Below are 12,365 nucleotides of genomic sequence, written 5' to 3' on the forward strand. Positions count from 1 at the left end.
GGGACTTATGCAAAGAAAGGCACGCAATGTTCCTCAGTGGACACCGAAATATACATATACCTGTGGGATTCTGTTTGTCCATTATTTGGATCCCCCATCCAAATCCTGGCAGGGTCAGTCTGATATTTTTTGTATCCCCCTGTAACTTTATTGTATAAAGAGATAACAGATCCAAAATTTCAGGAGTAGTTAGTCATAATAAGAAGGGTTTCTGAACTTTATTCAGTGTTTGTTTGATCCTATTTGGGATCTGTTTTATATGATCCATTCATGGGGTCTATCTATCAATAAAACATACATGAACAAGCAGACAGCTGAGATGGACTCAGGAAGGTGGATGTTTGCTTTCAGCAGAGAGACAAGCGACAATCTAACAACACAAAGCAAATACTATTTTTGGGAGACATCTGGAAATGACCACAGAGAAACAGATGTGATTATCCTCATGCAAACGTTCTCTGTTCAAACAATAGGTGTGACATTTTCAGATTTAACCACTAACTGAACGATTATGGAACGACATTCTTCTTTTACTTCGTTAACAAAAGTAAAACATCTTTATTTCCACGTCTAGTTGGTTGGAAATGAGGTGGAGTTGACGCATTCTGTTGGGGGTTACTACCTTGGCACGACTCCTGCTCAGCAGGGCATCAACCACAGTGTCAGCGTGGCAGGCTGAAATGACATCAAGGCTGTATCCTATATGGGGTCAAAGTAACAAAAATTAACTTGAAATGAACTGAAGGTGTGAAATACTGAACATGGTAAAAGTGAATGTTGTAAAAACCAACAGGTGATTAATTTTGCCTCTGTGAAAATTAGAATCCGTGAATTTGGAGGTCATTAAAATGATAACAGGGTTAATATTAATGTTATAAATTTTAAGGTTATCAAATTTAACATTGCCTGTTTTCATTTGCCTTTGATTTTAGCGCCTCCATTTTTACTGCTTCAGTTTTATCATTCATCGCGTTCACAGTGTAATTTTTGTTACTTTCGGTAGATCAGAATACGGCAGCAGCCACGGCACGACAGTGGAGTTTTTCAATTCTAATTTTCATAGAAGCGAAATTAATCACGTTGGTTTTTACGGCACTCAATTTCACCATGTTTAGTATTTCACACCTTTAATTAATTTTAAGTTCATTTTTGTTACTTTGACCCCTCATAGTATCCAACAGCAAATAGCTAACATGAAGGAGGAAGTCGCCCACTTCTTACCCTGCACCCAGCAGGTTTAGAACCCCCCGCTGTGCAGATATCAGGCTCCTACTTATCACAGAGCCTACATCCACAACTGATCCCCTTGTTTTCCACCAGGACCGGATCTCAAACTGAAAGAGGGTGATCTCCGGCTCTTTACCTTACTGGTCAAACTGCTTCTTAGCGGTGTTATAACGGGTCAACAGCATGGAAGATCACAGATATTAAGCCTAGTGTTCTAGTTCTCAGGATCTGTTTTGGTCTCACGAACACATTTGTCTCAAATCTTGGTTTTGTCACGAAATGGACAATGTCTTTACTCAGTCTTGTCTTGTCTCAGACGTCCTGGACCAAAGGCAGCAGCAGCATCATTTGTTTTATGGCAGCTGGATGTAAACCTCTAAAGAACGTATTTTTACTTAGGCTCCTCAGCCTTAACCTGTTGGTTCAACGTACTCTGCCAGCCACTCATGCAAAGTTAGTTAACTTTTAGACAGATGATTGAGCTCTTCAGAAGGGTCTGGCTTTAATGTTTATCTGTCTGTGAGATTTATTGGACTAGCAGCATGTCATGGAGGGTCTGCTTACACTCTGCAAAACATCTGCATCTTGTCTGCGTACCCCAGTTCTGTGAATGTTCTTCTAATTATTTTTCTGACGGCCAAGAACCAGGTGGATTTCACAGAGAAAGGCTCTTTCACTGAGGAGTCTGACCTGGCTTTGCAGCTAAATTGGATCCTACATATATTTATTATAATAACATTAATTACTCTCACAGTTTGACTGAGCCCTGTAAATATTAGCTCGGCCCAGTGTGTGATTTTGGATCAATTATTATAAATCCTCTTCAGTTTTTAGGAATTATTAACAAAAACATTTGACTTTAAATGTTATTTAAGATCATGTAGAAAGAGAAAAAAACAACAACAGGTACATGTAAAATAAAGTAAGATTCCAGCTTTTATCATTTTTATAGTTCAGCAAACCTCACGGTGCGCGGTGGATCTTCTCTGCTTGCATAAACACAACAGGAGCTGGGAGCATGATGATCAATGCACTGCAGGTAGAAAGAAAGCAGCTACAGTCAAAAATGTAATTCATACCCCTGGTAGATCTAGATGTAAAGTTATTTCCAGTCAACAAAGAAGATTACTGTGCAAAGGATAGGCTATCAAATCTAAAAAAAATCTTCGTTATGGACAATATAAAAATAGATTTCATGTGGCAAAGGGAAACTACATTCTTCTCAAAAATCAGTGGAAAGGCCTTTATTGGTGTTACAGACATCGTGTGCTTATTATATTTGCAAATATTTCTTCAAATCACATACAGTATTTCAGTTAAAGCATTACATAACATCTAAATCTACCAGGAGTATGAATAATTTCGGACTTAACATTCTATTTGAATACTTATTGTGTAGAAACAGTAGGTTTTATTTTACTATAGTAAAACTGCCCCCTCCTAGTCAGAAAGAGGTTGGGGGCTCGTTGTTGCAGTGAAATTTCAGACACTGTTAGAAAAATGCATATTTAGCAAATCTGGACTTGATTCGGTTTTTGTAACTTTCTGTTTTATTTTTCATTAAACATTTCCCACACAGATAATCTCAGTGAGACATGTGGACTCTAGACAGACCTGTTCTAGATATAAAGATGGTATTCTGTGTAAAAGTTGATCAGACACTGAATAGAGTGAAGTAACCTAGCATTTTGTTTCTGATTTTTTTAATTGACACGCATTAGAAAATAAATCTAGTAATGACTTTCTCTCTCTCTGTTTTTGTTTGATGAAGAGCTGAACTCAGTTGTTTTTCACCACACAAGCATACAAAATCTCTCCAGCTGCATAGATATGAGGGGATTCATTTGAACTTCACCTTAAGTCTTCACATATAAAGAATATAAAGTTTAAAGCAGGGTCCTTGTTTCAAATTGCTATTGGTCAGCATAACACATTCAGCCTGGTACACTACATGTACACCTTATATAGACACATAAACATAGACACACGGAAATGTTTTGGCACTACTGGAACCCCGTAGATGTGTCACTAATGACACATTTCATTTCATTGAACTGAATTGAATTTTTTAAATAAACGTCGGGGATTCTAACGGCATTTGGGGCTTAATGCAGGTTTTTTTTTTATAGATGTGTGTTTGAAATGTAATCCTCAGTAAAATCCAATCTGCATAAAACGTCCGGGGTTCAGCCCTGAACGCCAGTGTCAGACGAAACCTTTCATCCAGTCCAATTGAGTAATATGTGCTAAATTTTCATATTCCCATCTGCCCTTGAATGCAACTGCGCTTGCGTGTGTGCGTGACGTAGCTTCGAGCGGATCTGCGCTAGAGGCACACGGTAGACGTTAGGCCCTGCAGCTGGTTTGTTTTCTCCAGATGAACGTCCGAATGATTCTGCACAAAGAGTCGGATCCTAAAACAGTTCTTTGGAACGCCGGTATGTTCATTTATTAAACAGCGTACATGTAAGAATGATTAAAGCAAGTAAGTAATAAAACCCTCCCAGTTTACCAGACTGACCAGATGCTGAAGTTTGTTCAAGATTGGAAGTAGTGTGTTCTGTGGCAGGTTTGCTCCAGATTCCAGGATAAATCACTGATTTAGTTTGCTGCTTAACCCTGCAGACAGACCTGGTGTCAACACGCTGCAGCCATGGGCTCGTCTGTCAAACTGAGCCAAGACCTGAAAATGAAGCTTGTTGATGCATACAGAGATGGAAAGGGCTACAAGAAGATTTCAAAGTGTTTTGGATTTTCGATTTTCACCATTCGGAACGTGATCAGAAAATGGAAGTCAACAGGATCTGCGGAAGTCAAGGCAAGATCTGGAAGGCCAAGAAAAATATCAAAGCAAACTGCGCATCTGATGGGCAGAAAGGCAACAGAGAACCCCCACCTGACAGTAAAGGAGCTGCAGATAGGGCTGGCAGATGCAGGAGTGGTGGTGCATGCGTCCACCGTGCAGCGTTGTTTGAACAAACAGGGTCTCCACAGAAGAATCCGGAAGAAGGCTCAGAAAGACGCTGAACCAGAGCGGAGTACACATGAAGCTCGAACAGACAAACTGGAATAATCTGTAGTTATTTAGTTTAACTTGTTGACAACAGGAGAGAAGAAATATGATTGTCCTTATCTATTTAAACTGTCTTTGACTGCAGGTGCAATAAAAGAAGCCAAAGCATGAACGACCGAACAGTTACGTTTTGTAGCATCCAACATATAAGAAGACCAGCTGTTCTGAACATTGCTGGTTACATGTTTTGTGTCGTTTATCTGCATGTTGGATTCATTCAGTTCCCAGTTCTTCCTTTAACACTAGGACTCCCAGGGCCGTGAGTTTGACGGCGAGCCTTCTGGATGCGAGGCGGTGATGACGTCATCGCGTTACATTGGTCAGAATGCTAAATGTTTTCTTGCACGCTATAAAATGATGGTTTTGACAAGAATTAATAATAGTATTTGATCAAAACCTATTATGTTTTATTATTATTTATAAATAGTACTAAAAAATAATACAGAGTAGTGGGTACATTTTAAAAAAAGCTTTACTAATCTGACCAGAAGCTGGATATCTCCATGTTACGCTTCCTTTCACTCTGCGGACATAAACTAGTGCTAAAAATGTCTTCAGCTCCTCCACACTCATGTCCCAGGAGGAATCATCTCGTAAAACTCTGCGGGTCTCAACCAACCTGCAGCCCTGAACGTGGATGAGCATTTCGGCGTCCACCAAGCAGAGGAACACGGTCTGGGCATCTTGGATCTGGCGCTCTGTCAACGTGTTCTGGTTCTGAAGCCTCCCTCTACTTTCTTCCTCTCCTACCACTGTCCACACAGTCCCATCCTTTCCTATCTCCTCCTCCTTCCCAGGTCTGCGCTCGTCTTGCGATGAAAACGCTGTAAAGCGCAGAATAGATTGTTGTTACTGGGCTACTATATCTATGACCTAACTTATTGTTTCTTTTTCCATTATTAGTATCTTGTTTTTTAGTTTCTCTCCTGCCAGTGAGCTGGTTTGCTGGGTTTATAGCTGGGCACTGGGCACCAGGCTCGTCTCCTTGTCTCTGAACCTGCGCTGATTGTGGCACTGTTTCTATAGTTTACAGATTATTAGTTTACTAATCTATAAACTATAGCCTAAAATGATAAAATCGTTACATAGGCTAGTCTTTTACTACCTTGAAATAATGCGCCACAACCTCCTGCTAACGGGACGACTCGTGATTATTTAGCCGGGGGAGGTTCACTCTCTGACCCGCTGTCACTGGAACTGAATGCTGACCAAGAACCGTCAGAATCCCTCTCGACCCCAGAAACACAATCATGTAATTTTTGAAGCATTTCCAAGGCCTCTTGAGCAGAAAATATCCTTCTAGAAGCCATTTGTAGGACGCCAACAATCTCCTTCTCAGACTGTTCTAGAGTGGCAGTTGCTAGGCAACGCTTGCTCGTATACTCAGCCGCGGGAAAAAAATATTAATGTAAATAATAGGGCCGTTAAAATAGCGGCTGTGGTAGTTAGAGGTAGAAATACTTACATCTTTTATTTACTTTGTTATTTTCTAAAAATAGAGACATAGGAACACACAAGGATGCCAGGAAGATAAGAGTTTTAATAAAACAGAGATATGGCATGTCAAACTTTCAAAACCGTCAAATTGACGGCTCTGGGAGTTCTAGTTATATGCAGGATGCCTCTGAAACAACTGCCAAACTAGCAGCTTCAGTGCCACACGAACCATGATAGAATAAAGTAAGCTTTATTCAACTCTTTTTGTTAACTACTAATAAATCTTGTTTCTGATTCTGTTGTTCATATTGATTTCTCATAAGGCAATGAACCAACACGCTGACAGTGAAAGGGTCTGAATAGAAATGCACACATTGTACAGATTTACATTTTTCTAAATGACTTTCCTCTTCTTAATTGTGCACTATTTATTTTTTTTTGGTCTGGCACATAAAATCCCAGTAAAACGCACTGAAGTTTCAGGTACGAATGAGACAAAACATGAAAAAGTTCAGCTGCTATGAATACTTCACATGAGTGGACGTTTTCTGCATATACTTAATCCCAATTGTTCTCTCAAGATAAACGAGTTTTTTGAATTGAATTGAATTGAGTCAATTTTCTCATTAACTGAAGATAAGACCGTTTTCTCGTGATAATGGGATGATTTATCACGAGATGATTGGCGTGTGTGTTAAACCTGATTCCATCCTTTAAAGGCATGCCACCACAGCAGAGAAGACTTATAGGTGCAAGTCATGGCATGTATGTGTAATTCTGTGAATATTTCTGAATAAGTGATAGGTAAACCATGATGAGACAGGTCGTACGTGTGAAAATTTGCTTTGTGCTGAGTGTGTTTTCATGAGCAGAATAGCTAAACAACAGCTCCTCATTCCACGTTTGAATCATAGGCTATTTTATCATTGTCTACACGAAATGGATTTAGTTTTTCTCTCCTGTGTTGTGCAGTAGGCAGTCACTCCTAACAAATGGATAAATCCTAAAAAATGAACAGACTGTCTGTCTGTCATACATGTATACATATACATACACACATACATACATACACAAATAAATACATATTTACGAGAATAAAACTTTCTTGGAGTATATTTACCAGTTGGTTAATACTGACATCTCATGGCTGTCTTTATTTTTTAGGTAGATCAAGATATTGTGAGGCTCCTTGGTGAAGAGGAACTCTGTTTATATTCCTTGATCCGGTGACCGCATTTTTGCCAAATACTGTAGGAATTCGTCCCCAGCTGAAGCAGAGGAAAAAAAGGTTGATAAACCACCTGAGAGAGAAAATTAAACTCCCGTCTAGCTTCACTCGTAGGAACCTGCCATAGCCAGTGAAGACCTGGACTTGGAAATAAGAATGCTGAGAGACAGACAAAAAGTTTTTAACTTGGCTGGTTGAACTACCATGCTATGTGTACAAGCAAGTAAGAAGGCCTACTGGAGGTAGAACAACAGAGATTGTTAGGGTTTTTAATATTTTTATATTATTTATCACTTGTGTCTGCTCTAAGTGCTTTCTTCCCCCACATGCCATAGACAAAGAGATAAGAGAGAAGGGTGAGTTATGCTATTATCAGCAACATTTAGGGACTGGCACCAATCCTCACTCCTTTCTCTCTGCTTAAAATCAAGACACATGAACCCTAACCTTTCACACACACACCCTGAATGTTTGTTGAACTATGTGTGAACCAGCATGTTATAAATAAAGAGAGAGGGGTGCTAATGCTTTGTAGATTTGCACTGCAAAGTGTGAGCTACCCTTGCTGCAAGTACATCTGACTCTGTGTCGTTCCTTACCTCTGAGTTGACTAAATAATACCTAACAGAGATGATTGTAAAGAAAAATGACTTAGTATTCAACGTTCTTGAGAAGGGTAAAAAACAATTTTCCCCAATGGGAGCTCAAAAAAGGCAAACTAGAAGACTTTGAGTTCATGCTTTGTCTCATGGGTTCTGAGGAGCCCCTTGAGGGCAATGTAACAATTGGAAGTTTGAATGAGCCAACGAACCATAAGCTCCTCAGGATTTACCTTTGAACAAAGACAAAAGACTGTAGTGATTCTGATCCAAACAATGTTACAGATGAGCCACGTTTGCCTCACAGATCCAGCCACGCAGAGCCATCCTCATCCAGCTCATTAGTGTGTGCATCCTGTCCCATGAAAGAACCTTGCAGCAATTCACAAAATGCATCAACACCCCAAACTACTTCCTCTCAGGCATCAGTCCTGCCACAGTCAGTGCAACTGTTGATCAGTGATGATGATGATGATGAAATTATTTTTATTAGATCAGATCCAAACTTACCTTTTGATGACCTTGCAGACACACTGGTGTACTCACCCTACAAGCCAGTCATGATCAGCCAGCAACTCTGGTGACCACTGAAGGTTCAGATTCACATCAGCCTACAGTGGCAGCATTGATAGCTGAATATGAAGATGATATTGATCCCAGGGCGGATTTTGGACAGGTATCCTCCACCCAAGCAGCATGGGATTTCTTTGAAAATCCATAAAATATTGCTGAAAAGCAAACTATTTTGATCCGGCAAGTACACTGGGTTATGGTTATGGTTGAAGCATTTACTGACAAGAACATACTAGTGCTAATTTGTTCAGAGGTGTGCTCAAGTATGGCGATGTTAAGGCTGGAGTGGGAAGTGGAATAATCAGAGATATTCTCAATGATTTTTGGAATTTCTTTTATGCAACAAAGAAATGTTGTTACAACCTACGAGCATCACAGATTTCAAGAAAGAGAGCGGGCTGCTGTTGCTCACCTCTTGGCTTTCGGATGGCACAGATTTAAATACCTTCCTGTCCAGCTAGCCCCTCCATTTCTAACAGAGGCTCTGTCACTCAGCACTTCAGGAAACAATCTAATGGAGGCTTCCTTTAACTTCATTAGCCCCACTGAGACCGATTTCCTAAATGAAGCTCTTGACAACTTCACAATGGCTGATGAAGAAGGACCTCTGAGCATATTCAGCTGTCACAACTGCACTTTGCTCCCAACTGAAGGGAATCTGCCAAAACTAGTGGAAGAAATTGTTTACAAAGAGATGGTGCAAGAACCAGCTATCAACATCAAGTGTTGGCAGCCAATTCTTAGATCTGTTGGAGAATCAATGAGTTGTGATGGACTGAACAAGATTTTGTATGATCTGAAACCCAGAGCAAGAAATATCACCAAGTGTATCCAGTTCCCTGGATTTATGTCAGATGCCGAAACACTCACTTCCAATCAACTCCTGAGATTTATAGCAGAAAGAGATGAGAAGGAGCTTGGCCTTTTCCTCAGAGACTGTACAGGGTCTAAAATTGTTAAGGTCACATTTTCAGACATGTCTGAGTTTACAAGACGCCCTGTGGTGCACACCTGTAGTTGCTTTTTGGAATTGCCAGCAACTATGCAAAATTCAAATCAGAATTTTGCTCAGTATTAAAGAGTGGAGTGTGGGTAATGGACATGTCCTAGATGCGTAGTTTGGTTAAACCTCAGTGGAAAAAAAGATTCCAGTGTTATTCTGTTATGTTCAAATCAGCCAATAGATGATACTGTGTAGTGCTGGAGACATTCACCATAGAGAGAGAAAAAACACTTGTTTTATTTCTGGGTGTATTCACACCAGGAAGGTTCTTTGGTCCGCTTGTTTGGTCCGGACCAAAAGCGAACTTTATTTTTTTCATTTGGTGCGGTTTGTTTTCACATTGTACTTTTTACAAGTGAACTATTACTTGTAAACAAAGCCACGCAGGTGACGATCATTGTTCCCATTGGACAGAAATGACGGGGGCGGGACAGAACACAGACCTGGATATTTAGGAAAACATCTGTAGACGTGCTGCGTTCAGCTCCTCTGTTCTGCATATTTATGCCGTTATTACAGCTGCAATATTATTGTGAGGTTGAAGAGCAGCTCATTCAACACAGACTTTGAGACGTTTCATTTATAATGTTGGAAACCCGTCGGAGAATGCGTGCTGAACGCTGCCGTTCTCTACGTGCCTTGTCCCACAACAAGCCAGGAGCGTTGCTAAGCAACACACAGGTATGATTACCTTACAACACACACCTTTGCTACCGGCTACGGTGGCTTTTTATGTCCAAAGAGACATACGCTTTTTGTAGTTGGTTCAGATCGGGGCTGGTTAGGGCTGGGCGATAAATCGATTTTATCGATTAATTCGAATTTGCAATTAATTAAGATTTAATTTTTGGGAAATCGGAATTTTTTTCTGTCGCGCCAGTGAACTCCTCGGGCCTCTGTAGCTGAGTGACGTCAGTAGACCTGTCTCTCGCAGAAATGCCGAAAATGGCATCTAGCAAGGAAGACCTTGTTCCCAAAAAAGGCACGACTTCATCAATTATATGGAACTGGTTCGGTTTCGCGACCACGGACTTGGAGCAACACATAGCACGTTGTAAAATCTGTTTAAAGCCTGTTGCTACTAAAGATGGAAGCACTACGAATTTATTTCAACACTTGAAACAGAAGCACTCAGTGGAGTGGGAGAAATGCTGTTCTCTACGAAAAGCTCAGGACAGCAACAGACCAGAAAAGAGACAACAGACCTGCCAAGAGACAACCCATCTTAGGGGAATCATTTTCATACAGTGTTCCCTACGAAAAGACTGGGCCCCGATGGAAAGCGATCACGGAGGCTGTCGCGTTGTTTATTGCCAAAGATACTGTGCCTATTTATACAGTGGAAAAGTCTGGCTTCATTCACCTGCTGAAAACTTTAGACGCAAGGTATGTACTACTGTTAGGTATTATTTAGTCAACTCAGAGGTAAGAACGATACACAGTCAGTTTTACTTGTGACAAGGGTAGCCCACTTTGCAGTGCAACTACAAAGTTTTTGACACCCTATCTTTTTATTTATATGCACAGTTCAACAGACAGTTCAGACAGGGTGTGTGTGTGTGTGTGTGTGTGTGTGTGTGTGGCTGGTAGGAGGCTGGTTCTCTTGGGAAATAGATAACGGTGATTTCACACACAGGAGGGAGGACTGCACTCAGAGACAAGCTGCATACCAAAGAGCAGACTGCAGGTGCATTACAGCACAAAGTTTTTACATGAGTGATAACAAGTCCTCGCACCCATCCAACAACTACCTAGCTGGAAATATTTTGCTGAAGTTGCCTTGCCCCACCTGTACAACTGCACACGTGAAAGGATTACAACAGAGCTGGCGGCTGTAAGTTTTTACTCTGCCACAACAGACTTGTGGTCCAGTCGGACAATGGAGCCATATATGAGTTTGACTGCGCATTTTGTCGACAATGACTGGGCTCTATGAAGTGTCTGCCTGCAAACAGCTTACTTTCCCGATGATCACAAACGTCAGGTCATTGCCGAGGGGTTAAAAGACACTCTGAACTCCTGGAACCTTTCCGAAGACCGACTCATCTGTATGACAACAGACAGCGGCACCAACATTATTAAAGCTCAGAAAGACATCGGGTGGCCAAACCTCCAGTGCTTTGGACATAAACTACATAATACCATACGTAAGAATTGAATCTATATATATTTAGTAAATCTTATTTTGTATTTTATATACATGTCATACATAGCGTCTTTTTTGTCATTTGACCTGCATTCATGGCCATTTTCCCACAGAAAATACACAGCACACTTAATGCATAAGCAATTAATGTATTTTCATCAAATAATACATATTTATACAAAATGTATGTATATATGGTATGTACATGTACCATGTGAGTATGTGTGTGTCTGTGTCCCTACATCTGTAAAATAATATCAGAGAAAAAAGTAAAAATTGACCAGTAAGTTAATTGTAGCTTATTATAACAGTAAACCTGATGCACAAGGGCTGATAAGAAAGCTATCTCTACAAGACAGATATGCATTTTCAGTCTGTTAGATCTTGAGAGAAGTAAACTCTGATCCGTGGATCAATGCCAGGTTCTCCACGATCCAACATTTTCAGCTTGAGTCCATTCTTGGCAAGGTTTTAAAAACACTGAGAAACTAATTATGAGCTTTCAAGAAAAAAGCTATACAAATCCATTATCTTGAGAGAACAATTAATGTTTTAGAGGACCGTTTTTTTGAAAACGGCCTTTTTTATCTTTAAATAACGAGAAAATTAATTTATCTAGAGAAAACCATCAGAAAAAAAAACAACTACTCTTCTACGCTCCAGGATATATACACAATTTAATTTAAAAATACTTTATTTATATGCACATATGAATACCTCATATATACATCTCACACATACCCTCAGTCATCTGTTTGACAATGATGTTTCTAACTTAAAATACTCAACATTATAATATTGCATTCTTGTAAGCATAAATATTCCATCTAGATTTATTTCTTGTAAAAACTTTAAACATGTCAAATGTCTTTAGGTGTAGTTATAGTAATAAATACTTCATGTTTTTAGTTATTACTTCATGTTTTAGGTTTGTTTTTGTCTTTTTCCTGTTGCGATGATCACTTCATGTTCACACAAAATGACGTCACCTTTCCGGTAAGGTTGAGAGACGTAGGGGCGGGGATTCGTATCCGCACGTCAGTTACGCATTTACGTCAGTTTCGGGGCGGGCCTATAAA

The 12,365-nt window shown here is 40.0% G+C and overlaps 2 long non-coding RNA genes across 2 annotated transcripts; one reads left to right on the top strand and one right to left on the bottom strand.

The window, feature by feature from the left end:
- Positions 1-200: 200 nt before the first annotated feature.
- On the bottom strand, positions 201-4,980 carry LOC124863304. Its single transcript, XR_007037104.1, has 3 exons — positions 4,920-4,980; positions 2,190-2,260; positions 201-699 (listed from the first exon to the last, which is right to left on the bottom strand). It is a non-coding gene; the product is annotated as an uncharacterized LOC124863304 (long non-coding RNA).
- On the top strand, positions 3,503-4,412 carry LOC124863303. Its single transcript, XR_007037103.1, has 2 exons — positions 3,503-3,665; positions 3,853-4,412. It is a non-coding gene; the product is annotated as an uncharacterized LOC124863303 (long non-coding RNA).
- Positions 4,981-12,365: the final 7,385 nt, after the last annotated feature.

Source organism: Girardinichthys multiradiatus, chromosome X (genome assembly GCF_021462225.1).
Source record: "Girardinichthys multiradiatus isolate DD_20200921_A chromosome X, DD_fGirMul_XY1, whole genome shotgun sequence".
Classification (NCBI taxonomy): Eukaryota; Metazoa; Chordata; class Actinopteri; order Cyprinodontiformes; family Goodeidae; genus Girardinichthys; species Girardinichthys multiradiatus.